The 15,025-nt window shown below is 37.8% G+C and overlaps 1 pseudogene; it reads left to right on the top strand.

The window, feature by feature from the left end:
- Positions 1-13,804: 13,804 nt before the first annotated feature.
- On the top strand, positions 13,805-14,376 carry LOC110541548 (large ribosomal subunit protein uL6-like; annotated as a pseudogene).
- Positions 14,377-15,025: the final 649 nt, after the last annotated feature.

The raw sequence follows: 15,025 nt of genomic DNA, 5'->3' as shown, positions 1-15,025 counted from the left end.
TAGCTTTCTTGGGTTGTATTTTCCCTTCCAGTGTCTTCTGTAATGCTGGATTTGTTTGTAGGTATTGTTTTGGTTTTTCAAGCCAGGGTTTCTCTGTGTAGCCCTGGCTTCCCTGGACTGGCTTTGTAGACCAGGCAGGCCTCAAACTCGCAGAGATCTACATGCTTCTGCATCCCCAAATGCTGGGAGTACAAGCATGCACCACTATGCCTGTATTATTTTTTTAGTTTCATTTTAAATTTTACTTATTTTTGTTTCATTATCAGTGTTTTGCCTGCTTATATGTCTTTGTGAGTGTGTCAGAGTCCTGCAACTGAAGCTACAGACAGTTGTGAGCTGTCATGTGGGTGCTGGGAATTGAACTTGGTTCCTCTAGAAGAACAACCAGTGCTCTTAACCACTGAGCTATCTTTCCAGATATGTTTCTTTAATTAAAGGACCCCAAAGACTTCATCTGAAAAAAAATCTAAGATTGGATAAAAATTTTTAAGAAATGTAAGAAGACATTAAATCAATATATAAAAGAAATCAGTGGCTTTTATGTATTGTTGTAAACCAACAGCAAACATGCTTCTTGTGCCTGAACTTAGTAAATGCAATATACAGCAAGCTTATAGCCAACATCAAACTAAATGGAGAGAAACGTAAATCAATCCCACTTAAAGCAGGGACAAGGCAAGGTCGCCCACTCTCTCCATATCTCTTCAACATAGTACTTGAAGTCCTAACTAGAGCAATGAGACAACTAAAGGAGATCAAGAGAATACACATTGAAAAATAAGAAGTCAAAGTATCACTATTTGCAGATAGTATACATCAGTGACCCCAAAAATTCTACCAGGGAACTCCTTCAGCTGATAAACACCATCAACAAAGTAGCTGAATACAAAATTAACTCAAAGAAATCAGTAGCCTTCCTGTCCATGAAAGACAAAAGAGCTGAGAAAGAATGAGGGAAACAAAACCGCTTATTATAGCCACTAATAACACAAAGTACCTTGGTGTGACTCTAACCAAGCAAGTGAAAGACCTAGCAACAGATCAAGTAATCCACTTTAAAAATGGGGCACAGAGCTAAATACAGAATTCTCTGTAGAGGAATATAGAATGGCAAAGAAACACTTAAAGAAATTCTCAACATCCTTAGTCATCAGGGAGATGCAAATCAAAATGACCCTGAGATTTCACCTCACACCAATCAGAATGGCTAAGATCAAAAACTCAAGTGACAACACATGCTTGAGAGGATGTGGAGAAAGGAGAACCCTCTTCCATTGCTGGTGGGAGTGTAAACTTGTACAACCACTTTGGAAATCAACCTGGCACTTTCTCAGAAAAATTGGAATAGTATTTCCTCAAGATCCAGCTATACCACTCCTGGGCATTATACCCCAAAGATGCCTCAACATTCAATAAGGATGTTTGCTCAATTATGTTCATAGCAGCTTTATTAGTAATAGTCAGAATATGGGAAAAAAAACCCTAGATGTCCCTCAACAGAGGAACAGATATAGAAATTGTGGTACATCTACACAATGGAGTACTACTCAGCTATTAAAAACAAGGAAATTATGACATTTGTAGGCAAATGGATGGAACTAAAAGAAATCATTCTGAGTGAGATATCCCAGAAACAGAAAGACAGGCATGGTATATACTCATTTATAAGCAGATATTAGCCACATAATATAGGATAGCCATCTATAGACCTAAAGAAACTAAATAACAAGGAGCACCCTAGAGAGGATGCTTAAATTTCATTCAGAATGGCAAACAGGATAGGCACCAGAAGCAGTGGAAGAGAGGAAAGAGGATAAGAGCCTACTACAGAGGGTCTTCTGAAAGGATTCACCCAACAAGGGATCGGAGCAGATGCTGAGACCCAGGGCCAAACTTTGGGCAGAGTGCAGGGAGTCTTATGGAGAAAGAAAGGAGTGAAATAGAGGGGCATGTAGGAGACAGGAACCCCACAAGGAAACCAACAAAACTAAAAGGTTTGAGCCTAGGTGATCCTGCAGAGACTGTTGCACCAACCAAGGACCATGCATGGAGATGGCCTAGACCCCATACCCAGATTTACCCCATTGGTATCTCAAACTCCCTGTGGATCTTTGAGTGAGGGGATCAGGGTCTGCCTCTATCATGAACTCAGTTAACTGTTCTTTCATCACTTGTCCCTGATGATGCAGCCTTGCCAGGCCACAGAGGAAGAGGATCCAAGCAGTCATGATAAGTCTTAAGCTATAGGAGATGGCAACCATGAAGAACTCCCCTTTTCAGTAGACTAGGGGAAGGGGATGGGGGGAAGAGGGATAGAGGGTGCGACTGGAGTTGAGAAAGCAGGCTTCAATTGGATATATAATGAATAAATTGTGAAGAAAAAAATATTTGTCATGATGACCTTCAAGGAGAAAGCTATATGACATAAAACTCTTCCACATAATAAAAGAAGAAAATATAGAACGAGAATATTCCATTGTGGGGGATGGAGAAATAGTTCAGTGATTAAGAGCAATTGTTGTTCTTACAGAGGATCTACAATCAATTCCCAGCATCCACATAGTGGTTCGCAACTTCCTGTAACTCTAGTTGCAGGGGACCATATGTTATCTTGTGGCCCTTGTAGGTACTGTATGCCTGTGATACACATACACATATACATGTTAACACTCATATACATAAATAAAAACAACATCTCTAAAAATAATCTCACTGTGTAGCTTTAATGTGGTAATGAATCTAATATTAAGTTTCAAAAACTACAAACATCACAAAAAGAGAAACAAATATTGTGCGTTCTAATGAAAGAATGCAATTATATAGCTGGATTTTTCAGTGAATAAGTACACTTGCTGCTCATCCAGAGGTCTTGAATTCAGTTTTGAGCACCTCCATGAGATACCACCCTCTGTAACTCCAACTCCTGAACTCTTTTAGTCCAGGCACCCACATTGGGTGCCTCTGGACTCTGCAGGCACCGGTGTTCATACCCACATACTTACATATAAACTTACATTAAAAATGAAAATATGTTTTTTAAATAATATGTTTTTTTAAGAATGCAATTACACCTATAGGTTTGCAACAGAGAACCAATATAAGGTGAATGAAATTTTATATTTAGCTGTAAATTGTAGGAACTATAAAGACTGTTGTTTAAAAAACTTTACTTGGCTGAGAAAATATATGAGTAAATTAGTTCAAGCTATTAATAGATAAAATGTAAGGAGAAGAAAAGGGTGGACTGAATGAACCTAAAAGGTGCAGCATTTTTAACTGGCAAAAGTAAATTAGAGTTTAAATTACATATTCATAAATGCTAGCCTGATACAACAGCATTCCCTTCCATAAAAATAATTTAGTATCAAATCTCACTAATAACACATTTTCTCTCACTCATTTAGCAAATATAATATTTGATTTTTTCCATATTTATCTTTAAATGTTTTTCTCTTCAGCTATACCACTCCTAGGCATATATCCAAAAGAGGCTCAAGTACACAATAAGGATATTTGCTCAACCCTGTTTGTAGCAGCTTTATTTGTAATAGCAAGAAGCTGGAAACAACCAAAATGCCCCTCAACTGAGGAATGAATACAGAAAGTATGGTACATAAACACAATGGAATACTACTCAGCAATAATAAAAATTAAAAAAAAATTAAAAAAAAACCGAAATCATGAAATTTGCAAGTAAATTGTGGGAACTGAAAAAAATCATCCTGAGTGAGCTATCCCAGAAGCAGAAAGATATACACCGTATATACTCACTCACATAGACATATAATATAGGATAAACCTACTAAAATCTGTACAACTAAAAAAAAACTAATAAAGAGGGAGGACTCTTGCTAAAAATGTTCAATCCCCATCCAGAAAGGCAAAGAAGATGGACATCAGAAGAAGGAGAAAACAGGAAATGAGTTAGGAGCCTGCCACGGAGGGCCTCTGAAAGGTTCTGCCCTGCAGACTATCAAAGCAGATGCTGAGACTTATAGCCAACCTTTGGGCAGAATGCAGGGAATCTTATGAAAGAAGTGGGAAATAGTAAGAGCTGGAGAGGACAGAAGCCCCACAAGAAAAGCAACAGAACCAAAAAAATCTGAGTACGGGAATCTTCCCTGAGACTGATACTCCAACCAAGTAGCATGCATGGAGATAACCCAGAACCCCTGCACAGATGTAGCCCATGACAGTTCAGTATCCTAGTGGGTTCCATAGTAATGGAAACAGGGACTGTCTCTAACATGAACTGATTGACCTGCTCTTTGATCACCCCCCCTGAGGGGGGAGCAGCCTTCCAGGCCACAGAGGAAGACAATGCCACCATTCCTGATGAGACCTAACAGACTAGGATCAGAAGGAAGGAAAAGAAGACCTCCCCTACCAGTGGACTTGAGGAGGAGCATGCGTGGAGAAGGAGAAGGAAGGGAGGAATTGGGAGGAGAGGAGGGAGGGAAGAGTCAACTAGATAATTTTCCTGTTTACATATATTTTTACTTGATGGATAGAATTTTGCAAGATTCAATCAGTAAGAATCACAATATTAATTTTTTGAATTTTGCCTGATAGTAACTATTTGTATTTTATAATAAGACAATAATATGGATGGAAACAGTAAATGAGTGTAATATTTGAACTGCATTTTTATTTGTAGAAGATCAGATAATTATTCAAAATGCTTTCCTTATTAAGACCACAAATGTCATATCCATAAACAATGTGAAATAATAAACAATGTGTTCTTGTGCTCTTACACAAAGCATCATTGCCATGGTTTACTGAGCTCTTCATTACTGTCTTTTTTATGCATATTTTTCAGTCTATGTAGAAATGTACGAACATAGAACTTTAATGAATGCTTGTCTTCCTATGGGGGAAAATAACAGTGAAGCTTAAGGAAACACTTATACTTTGGGTGAATTTCACTGCTCTAAACTATTCAAGAACAAGTTTGGGGGTTATTTCAATATTGTGAGGTACTCACAGCTACTTTATCAATTGCAGAAGAAATTATTTCTGAGAATTTTTATAATTTACTTTTAAAAATCATGAAGAAAATGTGTCACATGTGCTGAGAGGTGGTGGTGCACAACTTTAATCCCAGCACTCGAAGGCAGAAGAAGGTGGATCTCTGAGTTTGAGGTCAGCCTGGTCTGTAGAGTGACTTCCAGGACAGCCAATGTTACACAGAGAAAACCTGTCTCAAAAAAGCATATAAACAAACAAACAAAACAAAAACAAAAACAAAAAAGAAAGAAAAAGAAAGTGTGTCAAATACTAGATACAATATGCATGTGATAATTGTTTCTTCTGTCATCACTATTTCACTGAAATATTTCATTGAGAAGCAAAACCTAAAAGTTAAACAAATTTTATTTACCATATGCAGAAGCTGTCTTTCCTTTTTTCACAGAGATGCAGAGAAAATGTATTTGCTGAAAAACTTAATTGGATGAATCAACAAAAATAACCTTATGACAACAAGACATGAAGACTCTCTTTATCTACTGAAAATTATAACAGATAGAAAGTAAATATATGATGGTAAATTTGGGGACTAGAAAAATTGGTGCAGAAAAATCATTTTAAATGCCTTCAGGTTTTCACTTGTTTTGAACTGAACACAGAAAAATATTTGAGATATGCTTTTTCAGAGTTGTTGAGATAACGTATTATTTGTTTGGGGAATAAATAGGATCTCATTTAGCCTAATTTAGCCTCTATATTCATTAATAACTTCATTTTAAACATTTATTTTATGTTAAGTTATGAATATTTTGCCTGTCTGTATGTATTTGCTTCACATGCATGCCTGATGTCCATGGATATTAGAAGGCACCAGATTCCCTGGAACTGGAGTTTCAGATGATTGTGGGTGATAGAAATTGAACCTGGATCCTCTGCAAGAACAACAAATTATCTTAAGCATAGACCCATCTTTCTAGACCAAATGTAGGCTATCTTTGATTTCCTAATCATCTTTCCTTCCCCTTCCAAGTACTTACATTGAACAAAGGCATCACCATGCTCATCATGCTATTTTGGAAAGAAAACTAATGGTAACTTTTCTGAAAAAAAAAAAAAAAAAAAAAAAAAACCCTGGTAAGCTTGTGCATTTTAACACTTGGTCAAGTTGACAATAAAGTATAAACATCTCTGAAACACCATACAGATTATTAGCATGATGGTGGAAGGAGTGTGATTTGGAGGGAAAGGAAAACTCAAGAGCTTTTTTAAAAGACCTATGGGAAATAATTCCATATTGTCAAGAATAATTCATTAATACTTGCTAATTTAAAAACTGAAGGGAGACATTGTGGTATATATCCATTATTTTGCTTTTAGGAATATGAGGCAAGACAATTGTGGTTAAAGACCAGTCTGAATTACATAGTAACTTCTACTACAGCTTGGCATGAATATTATGATTTAGTATCACAATTAAATGAACACCCACACATCTAGGAGAAAAAAAAAATAGTGCCAGCCATGGGAAACCTCCTTTCGAACTTTTAGTCAGAGGAGTGCACTATACTCCGAAAACAATAAGTCTATTGCTATTAATCTTGGCTTCCTTCAAGAAATTGAAGATTAGAGCCTATTGTTGTGGATGTCACACACTTCAGACACAAAATTTTAAAGAACTGAGCTGAAGTGACCTGAAAGTCCTCTCCCTAAGGAGTAGCTCTTATAGTATTCACAGGTCCTAGGAAAGTTTTTGAGAAAGAAAAGCAATGAGCAGTCCTACGCAGATGTAAAGCCCACAGCAATGACTAAGATGGCGAATTATCCCTGAGAAATCAATAGTGGCACTTATATCCTAAAGCTAACCAACATTCGTTTAAGTGGAATTAGGGCCTGCTCAATAGAAGGGAATTCATGCCTAATATTGTGAATTTATTCACTTACCAGTGACTGGTATGGTCATGAACCCTAAAAGAGATGCTAATACTGCCTTATGCCTAAACCAGTATAATCTATAATTACGTTGTAAATACTTATCTTTATACCCACATATAAGTGTAGCTCTCAATTCTCATCAAAGAAACTTCATTTTTCATCAGACATAGACCATTATAGAAACGTGTGTGATCTAAATGCAGAGAATAAATGACCATGAGTGCCCATCAGCAACTGATAAACCTACAGCACAACCCCTATACCTAATGCTCAGGGAATATCGTGGATGTGAGGGTAAAAAGAATGTAAGAACCTCAGGACTAGGTCATCTACTAGGAAATATTATGTATGACAGAGAAGTTATGCCCATGAAATCTCAATGACATGGTCACCTATATAAGACCAGAACAGTTACAGAAGTTGACATGCCAGTGTAGATAGAGAAAGTCTCACAAGGCCTCATCCCCAGATTAAAAAACAACAACAACAACAACAACAAAAAACTGTAGTCAATTAATGATGCTAAGAGAGATAATTAGTCTTCCTCAGAAATAAATTCCCTAATTAGTTATCCAGTACCAGTTATCAGCTCTAAAAACATGTACATTTGAACAACACTAGCTAGACTCACCAGGTTGTATTTACATATGTGTGCACCAATAATAATTAAACACAAAGATATCATGAATTTTGAGAGGGGATAGAAGAACACAGGAGAATTTGGATAGAGGTGAGAATGGGGCAATGGTGAAAATAAAGTGCAGGGAAGTCTCGAAAATTTTAAAAATTCAAATAAATAAAACAAAAAATTGCTAAAGATGAAAGTAAGAAAAGACAGTGTAATAAAAAATGAAAGTCTCATCAATACAACAAAATTTGGTAGAGTTAAACATATGCATATATGTACATTTGTAAAGTAATGAAGTTATAATTCCCATGTCACTTTATTGGTTTTGATATTATACCACTGATTCTACAAAATCTTGATTTGAGAAGACAGGGAACTTCTCTAGATATTTCCTTGCACCTATATGGAAAACAATAATTATTTCAAAAGAAAAGTTTTGTGCAACTGAGACAATAGCTTAGTTGGTAAAAATTCTTCCTGTGCAATAAGGATATGAATTTAGCCTCTATAACCCATACTAAAAAAAAAAAAATGTGATGCCATGCACTGGTGGAGCATGCCTTTAGTCCCAGTACTCACTAGGCAGGAGCAGGCATATCTTTGTTAGTTTGAGGCCACCACGATCTACAAACCAAATACCAGGGCAGCCAGGGCTACACAGAGAAACCCTGTCTTGAAAAAAACAAAACAAAACAAAAACATTGACAAAAGAAGACAATACTTTGGAGAATGAATGAGTATGGTATAACCTTGTAAAATGTCACCATAAGGGGCCACACAGATTGCTCAGCAATTAAGGGCATTTGCTACTCTTTCAGAGAACCTGGGGTCAGTTCCTCCTACCCAGGTAATGGTTCCTAGCCACTTGTAACTCCACTTTCAGGGTATGTAAAACCCTCTTCTGGCCTCCCCTGGCACCAGGCATGCACCCAGTACACATACATACATGCAGGCAAAATAATCATACATATAAAGTAAATGGAGTGCATATATCCAAAATGCTCAAGTACACAACAAGGACATTTGCTCAAACATGTTTGTAGCAGCTTTATTCATAATAGCCAGAACCTGGAAACAGCCCAGATGTCCCTCAGTTAAGAAATGGATACAGAAATTGTGGTACTTTTACACAATGGAATACTACTCAGCAATTAAAAATGAGGAAATCATGAAATTTTCAGGCAAATGGTGGGATCTAGAAATGATCATTCTGAGTGAGGTATCCCAAGAGCAGAAAAACACATATGGTATATACTGACTTATATAGACCTATAAGATAGGATAAATATACTGAAATCTATCCACCTAAAGAAGATAAACAAGAAAGAGGACCCAGGGTATGATGATCAATCCTTACTTAGAAAGACAAATGGGATGGACATTGGATGTAGGAGCAAACAAGTAACAGGACAGGAGCCTATCGCAGAGGGCCTCTGAAAGACTCTACCTAGCAGTGTATCAAAACAGTGGGGAGGGGCATGCATGCAGAAAGGGGGAGGAGGGTGGGACTGGGAGGGGAGGAGGGAGGGGCTTATGGGGGGATACAAAATGAATGAAGTGTAATTAATAAAAGTTAAATAAAAAATAAAAAAAAACAGATATTAAGACTCATAACCAAACCTCCGGCAGAATGCAGGGAACCAAAAAAGGGGGAGGGGTTAATACAACCTGGAGAGGACAGGAGTTCCACATGACCAAATATATCTGGGCACAGAGGTCTTTTCTCCAAACAAGGACCATGTATGGATGCAACCTAGAGCCCCTGCTCAGATGTAGCCCATGGTATCTCAGTATCCAAGTGGGTACCCTAATAAGGTGAACAGGGACTGTTTCTGACATGAACTCGATGGCAGGCACTTTGACACCCTCCCCGCGCCCCCGAGAGAAGCAGCCTTGCTAGGCCATAGAGGAGGACTTTGCAGACAGTCCTGAAGACACCTGATAAACCAGTATCAGATGTAAGGGGAGGAGGTTCTCCCTTATCAGTGGACTCGGAAAGGGGCAGGGAGGAGTTGAGGGTGGGAGGGTGGGATTGGGAGGAAAAGAGGGAGTGGGATTTACAGTAGGGATACAAAGGTAACAAACTGTAACTAATATTAAAAAAATAAAAATTAAAAAAATAAAGTAAACAGAGTATATTTCTAAAAGCACACCATAAAATGCCATCAGACAAGATTCAAACCAGAATTAGGATAGAACATTGTACCTGAAGGGACCAGCAACTCTGAATCCATTGTCCTTCTATAGCTTAGCTAGTGGCCAATGTGGAATAGAAGCAACCATATTTACTCTTTTGATATTATAGTTACCTAAAAGAAAACTACTAGTAAGATGTACTAATTTTGCAACTTCATGTAAATCCATATTCCAGAATAAAACATTTGAAAACTAGTGTATCAGTTAGTGCTGGGAAATCTTCATGTGACCAGATATACCTATGATTCAGGAAAAAGTGAAAATAATGTAGAAAAATATTTGGAAAAAGAATGGCTTAAAATTTCTCCAACCTATAAGTCACAAACCCCCAAATTTCAATAAATTCCAGTTTTAAAAAACATGAAGCTGGGAGTGGTGAAGCATGCCTGTAATCACATCACTGGGGGAAGCAGAGGCAGGTGGATCTCTGTGAGTTCAAGACCAGCCTGGTCTACAAAGCAATTTCAGGACAGCCAAGGTTACACAGAGAAACCCTGTTTGAAAGAAAGAAAGAAAGAAAGAAAGAAAGAAAGAAAGAAAGAAAGAAAGAAAGAAAGAAAGAAAGAAAGAAAGAAAGAAAGAAAGAAAGAGCTAAGCTAGGTGTCATCAGGACTGGCTGCAATTTCCTCCTCTGTGGCCTAGCTAGGCTGCTCCTCCCACAGGGGGCTGGGGAGGCCAAGGATCTAGCCATAGAGTTCATGCCAGAGAGAGTACCTATTCCCTTTACTATGGAAGCCACTTGGATACTGAGCTGTCATGGGCTACATCCGAGCAGGGGTTCTAGGTTATAACCACAGGGGCTTGTCTGAGACTGATTCTTCAACCAGGGACTATGCTGTTTTATCTTATAGGTCTATTATCCACTTATAAGTGAGTATATACCATGTGTGTCTTTCTGCTTCTGCGATACTTCACTCAGGATGATCTTTTTTTAGGTCCCATCATTTGCCTACAAATTTCATGATTTCCTTGTTTTTAATTGCTGAGTAGTATTCCATTTTGTAAATGTACCAGTTTCTGTATCCATTCCTCCATTGAGGGACATCTGGGTTATTTCCAAGTTATGGCTATTACAAATAAAGCTGCTACAAACATGGTTGAACACATTTCCTTGTTGTGTACTTGAGCATCTTTTGGATATATACCTAGGAGTGGTATAGCTGGATCTTGAGATAGCACTATTCCTAATGTCTGATATAGTGCCAGATTGATTTCCAAAGTGGTTGTACAAGTTTACATTCCCACCAGCAATGGAGGAGGGTTGCCCTTTCTCCACAACCTCTCCAGCATGTGATGTCACTTGTGTGTTTGATCTTAGCCATTCTGATTGGTGTAAGGTGAAATCTCAGGGTCGTTTTGGTTTGCATCTCCCTGATGGCTAAGGACATTGAGCACTGCTTTAAGTGTTTTTCTGCCATTCTAAAATCCTCTACAGAGAGTTCTCTATTTAGCTCCAGCCCCCATTTTTTAATTGGGTTACTTGATTTGTTGCTTTTTAACTTCTTGAGTTCTTTATATATACTGGATATTAGCCTTCTGTCAGATGTAGGGTTGGTGAAGATCCTTTCCCAGTCTGTAGGCTGTTGTTTTGTTTTGATGACAGTGTCTTTTGCTTTACAGAAGCTTTTCAGTTTCATGAGGTCCTATTCGTTGATTGTTGATCTTAGAGCATGTGCTGTTGGTGTTCTGTTCAGGAAGTAGTCTCCTGTGACAACGAGTTCTAGGCTCTTACTCACTTTTTCTTCTAACCAATTTAATATGTCTGGTTTATTTTGAAGTCTTTGATCCACATGGACTTTAGTTTTGTTCGGGGTGATAAATGTGGATCTATTTTCATTTTTCTGCAAGTAGGCATCCAGTTAGACCAGCACCATTTGTTGAAGATGCTGTCTTTTTTCCGTTGAATAGTTTTGGCTTCTTTGTCAAAAATCAAGTTTCCGTAGGTGTCTGGGTATATTTCTGAGTCTTCTATTCAGTTCTATTGATCCACCATTTTGTTTCTATGATATTACCATGCAGTTTTTTATTACTATTGCTTTGTAAAACAGTTTGAGGTCAGGGATGAAGATACCTCCAGATGATCTGTTGTTGTACAGGATCGTTTTGGAAATTCTGGGTTTTTTGTTTGTCCATATGAAGTTGAGAATTTTCTCTCAAGGTCTGTAAAGAATTGTGTTGGTATTTTGATGGGAATTGCATTGAATCTGTAGATTGCATTTGGGAGAATGGCCATTTTCACTATGTTAATCCTACCAATCCATGAGCACGGCAGTTCTTTCCATCTCCTGATATCTTCTTCAATTTCTTTTTTCAGACACTTGAGGTTTTTCTCAAACAGGTCTTTCACTTGCTTGGTTAGAGTCACACCAAGGTACTTTATGCTATTAGTGGCTATTGTGAAGGGTGTTGTTTCTCTAATTTCTTTCTCTACTCTTTTTGTCTTTAGTATACTGGAGGGCTTCTGATTTTTTTGAGTTGATTTTGTATCCTGCCACTTTGCTGAAGGTTTTTATCAGCTGAAGTAGTTCTGTGCTTAAATTTTTGGGGTTGCTCATGTATACTATCATATCATCTGAAAATAGGGATACTTTGACTTCTTCCTTTCTGATTTGTATCTTCTTGATCTCCTTTAGTTGTCTTATTGCTCTGGCTAGGACTTCAAGTACTATGTTGAAGAGATATGGAGAGAGTGGTCAGCCTTGCCTTGTCTCCGATTTCAGTGGGATTGATTTAAGTTTCTCTCCATTTAGTTTGATGTTGGCTATAAGCTTGCTGTATATTGCATTTACTATGTTTAGGTATGTGCCTTGTATCCCTTATCGCTTCAAGACTTTAAACATGAATGGGTGTTGGATTTTGTCGAATGTTTTTCCACATCTAAGGAGATGATCATGTGGTTTTTCTCCTTCAGTTTGTTTATATGCTTGATTACATTGATGGATTTCAATGCATATTGAACCACCCTTGCATGCCTGGGATGAAGCCTACTTGGTCATGGTGGATGATATCTTTGATGTGTTCTTGGATTCACTTTGCAAGTATTTTATTGAGTATTTTTGCATCAATATTTATAAGAGAGATAGGTCTGAAGTTCTCTTTTTTTGTTGGGTCTTTGTGTGGTTTAGATATCAAGGTGACTGTGGCTTCATAGAATGAGTTTGGTAATGTTCCTTCAGTTTGTATTTTGTGGAATCTGATATCCAGTCTCATCCCCAGCTCTGTAGCAGAACACCCATTGTGGCCCTCCCTTCTTATCTGCCCTCTTCTCCATTATAAAGCACAAATCGTCCCCTCCAAACTTTCTCATTCTCTGCTTCTATCATTTGGACAAAACAGCAGGCTACATAATGGAAAAAGAGTTTTACTAACTGCACATTTAATATGAGGCTAATATTCAAAATATATCAAGAATTCAATAAAACTAGATATCAAGAAAACAAACAATGCAATTAAAAATGGGGTGCAGATCTAAACAGAATTCTCAAAGGAGGACACTCAAATGGCTGAGAAACAAATATATTTTATTTGTTTGTTTTGGTTTGGCTTTTTGAGACAGGGTTTCTTTACTTGATAGACTAGGCTGGCCTCGAACTCACAGAGATCCACCTGCCTCTGTGTTCCAGAGTGCTGGGATTACAGGCACATGCCACTTAAAAATTTAATATCCTTAGAAGTCAGGGAAATGCAAAACAAAGCTGCTTTGATATTTCATCTTACACCTAATCAGAATGGTTAAGATAAACAAAAAAAAAAGGACATCAAATACTGATGAGGATATTGAATAAGAGGAACACTCATTCATGGCTAGTAGGAGCGAAAACTTGGACAGTCACTATGAAAACGAGTATGGAAGTTCCTCAGGAAGATGAGACTTGAACTACCTGAAGACCTGGCAATACTCACAGAGATAGGTGCTCGGCAAGTTCATTGCTGTTCTATTCATAGTAGCCAGAAATTGGGAACAAACTATATGTCCCTTAACAGAAAAAATGGTTAAAGTGTGGTACTTTTACACAATGGAGTATTACCTATCTATTTAAAAAACTGAAATTCCTCTTTGCCCCATCTACTGCGAGAATGAAGACCTTTTTCAGCAATCAGACCGTCAACATCCCAGAAAATGTCGACATCACTCTGAAGAGGCACACAGTCTCTGCGAAGGGCCCTGGGGGAACTCTGCGGAGGGACTTAAATCACATCAATGTAGAGTTAACTCTTCTTGGAAAGAAAAAGAAGAGCCCCCTGGTTGACAAATGGTGGGGTAACAGAAAGGAACTGGCCATTGTCAGAACCATCTGCAGTCATGTTCATGTTATATTGGGCTTCAGTTACAAGTGCAGGTCTGTGTATTCTCACTTCCGAATCAACGTTGTTATCCAGGAGAATGGGTCTTTGGTTGAAATCCAAAATCTCTTGGGTGAGAAATATATCCACAGGATTCAGATGAGGACAGATGTTCCTTGTCCTGTCTCTCAAACAGAGAATAATAAATTAATCCTTAAAAGAAATGATATTGAACTTGTCTCAAATTCAGTGGCTATGATTCAGCAAGCCACAACAGTTAAAAACAAGGATATCAGAAAGTTTGGATGGTATGCAAAAGTTTGGATGTATACAAAAAGGGAACTGTGCAGCAGGCTGATGAATAAGACCTAAGTTATCCTGCTCCAGAAACAAGATCTTGAATTATAAGTTTGATTTGGAGTGTCTTTTGGAACAATAAAAGACTTATACTGGAAAAAATGAAATTATCAGGTAAATGGTTGGAACTAGAAAAAAAGTTATCATGACTGAGGTAACCCTGACCAAGAAAGACAAATATGATCTGCATCCTATTATATGTGGATATCAGCTGTTAAGTCAATGATAACCAAGCTACAAACAGTAGAACCACAGAGATTAGGCATAGAGTAAGGGATTGGTGGGGGCATATAGCTCTCTCCAGAAAAGGGGAATAGATAATTATGGATGGTGGGAGGAACATAAAAATAAAGTAGAATGAGGGAGAGATGAAAGAAGAAATATGGGACAGACAACTAAAATTAAGTGTCATTTAAGGCCTAATATGGAAACCAAACACAATAGAAGCTTCCTAAAAATATGAACATATGAAGGAGATTTAATTAAAATCACCAAATAATTTGGGAAACAGAGCTCCAACTGGATATCTCTTCACACCAAATGAAGCTTTCAGGACTAGGTGTGGTTTACTCTAATGGAGTTTCTGGATAAAGGGAATCCCCAAACACAACTGACAGCAAGGCCCCATTGCTGAAGACAACACCAACATAACTCATT

Source organism: Meriones unguiculatus, chromosome X (assembly GCF_030254825.1).
Source record: "Meriones unguiculatus strain TT.TT164.6M chromosome X, Bangor_MerUng_6.1, whole genome shotgun sequence".
NCBI classification, from domain to species: Eukaryota; Metazoa; Chordata; class Mammalia; order Rodentia; family Muridae; genus Meriones; species Meriones unguiculatus.
This window is presented reverse-complemented; position numbering and strand designations above follow the sequence as displayed.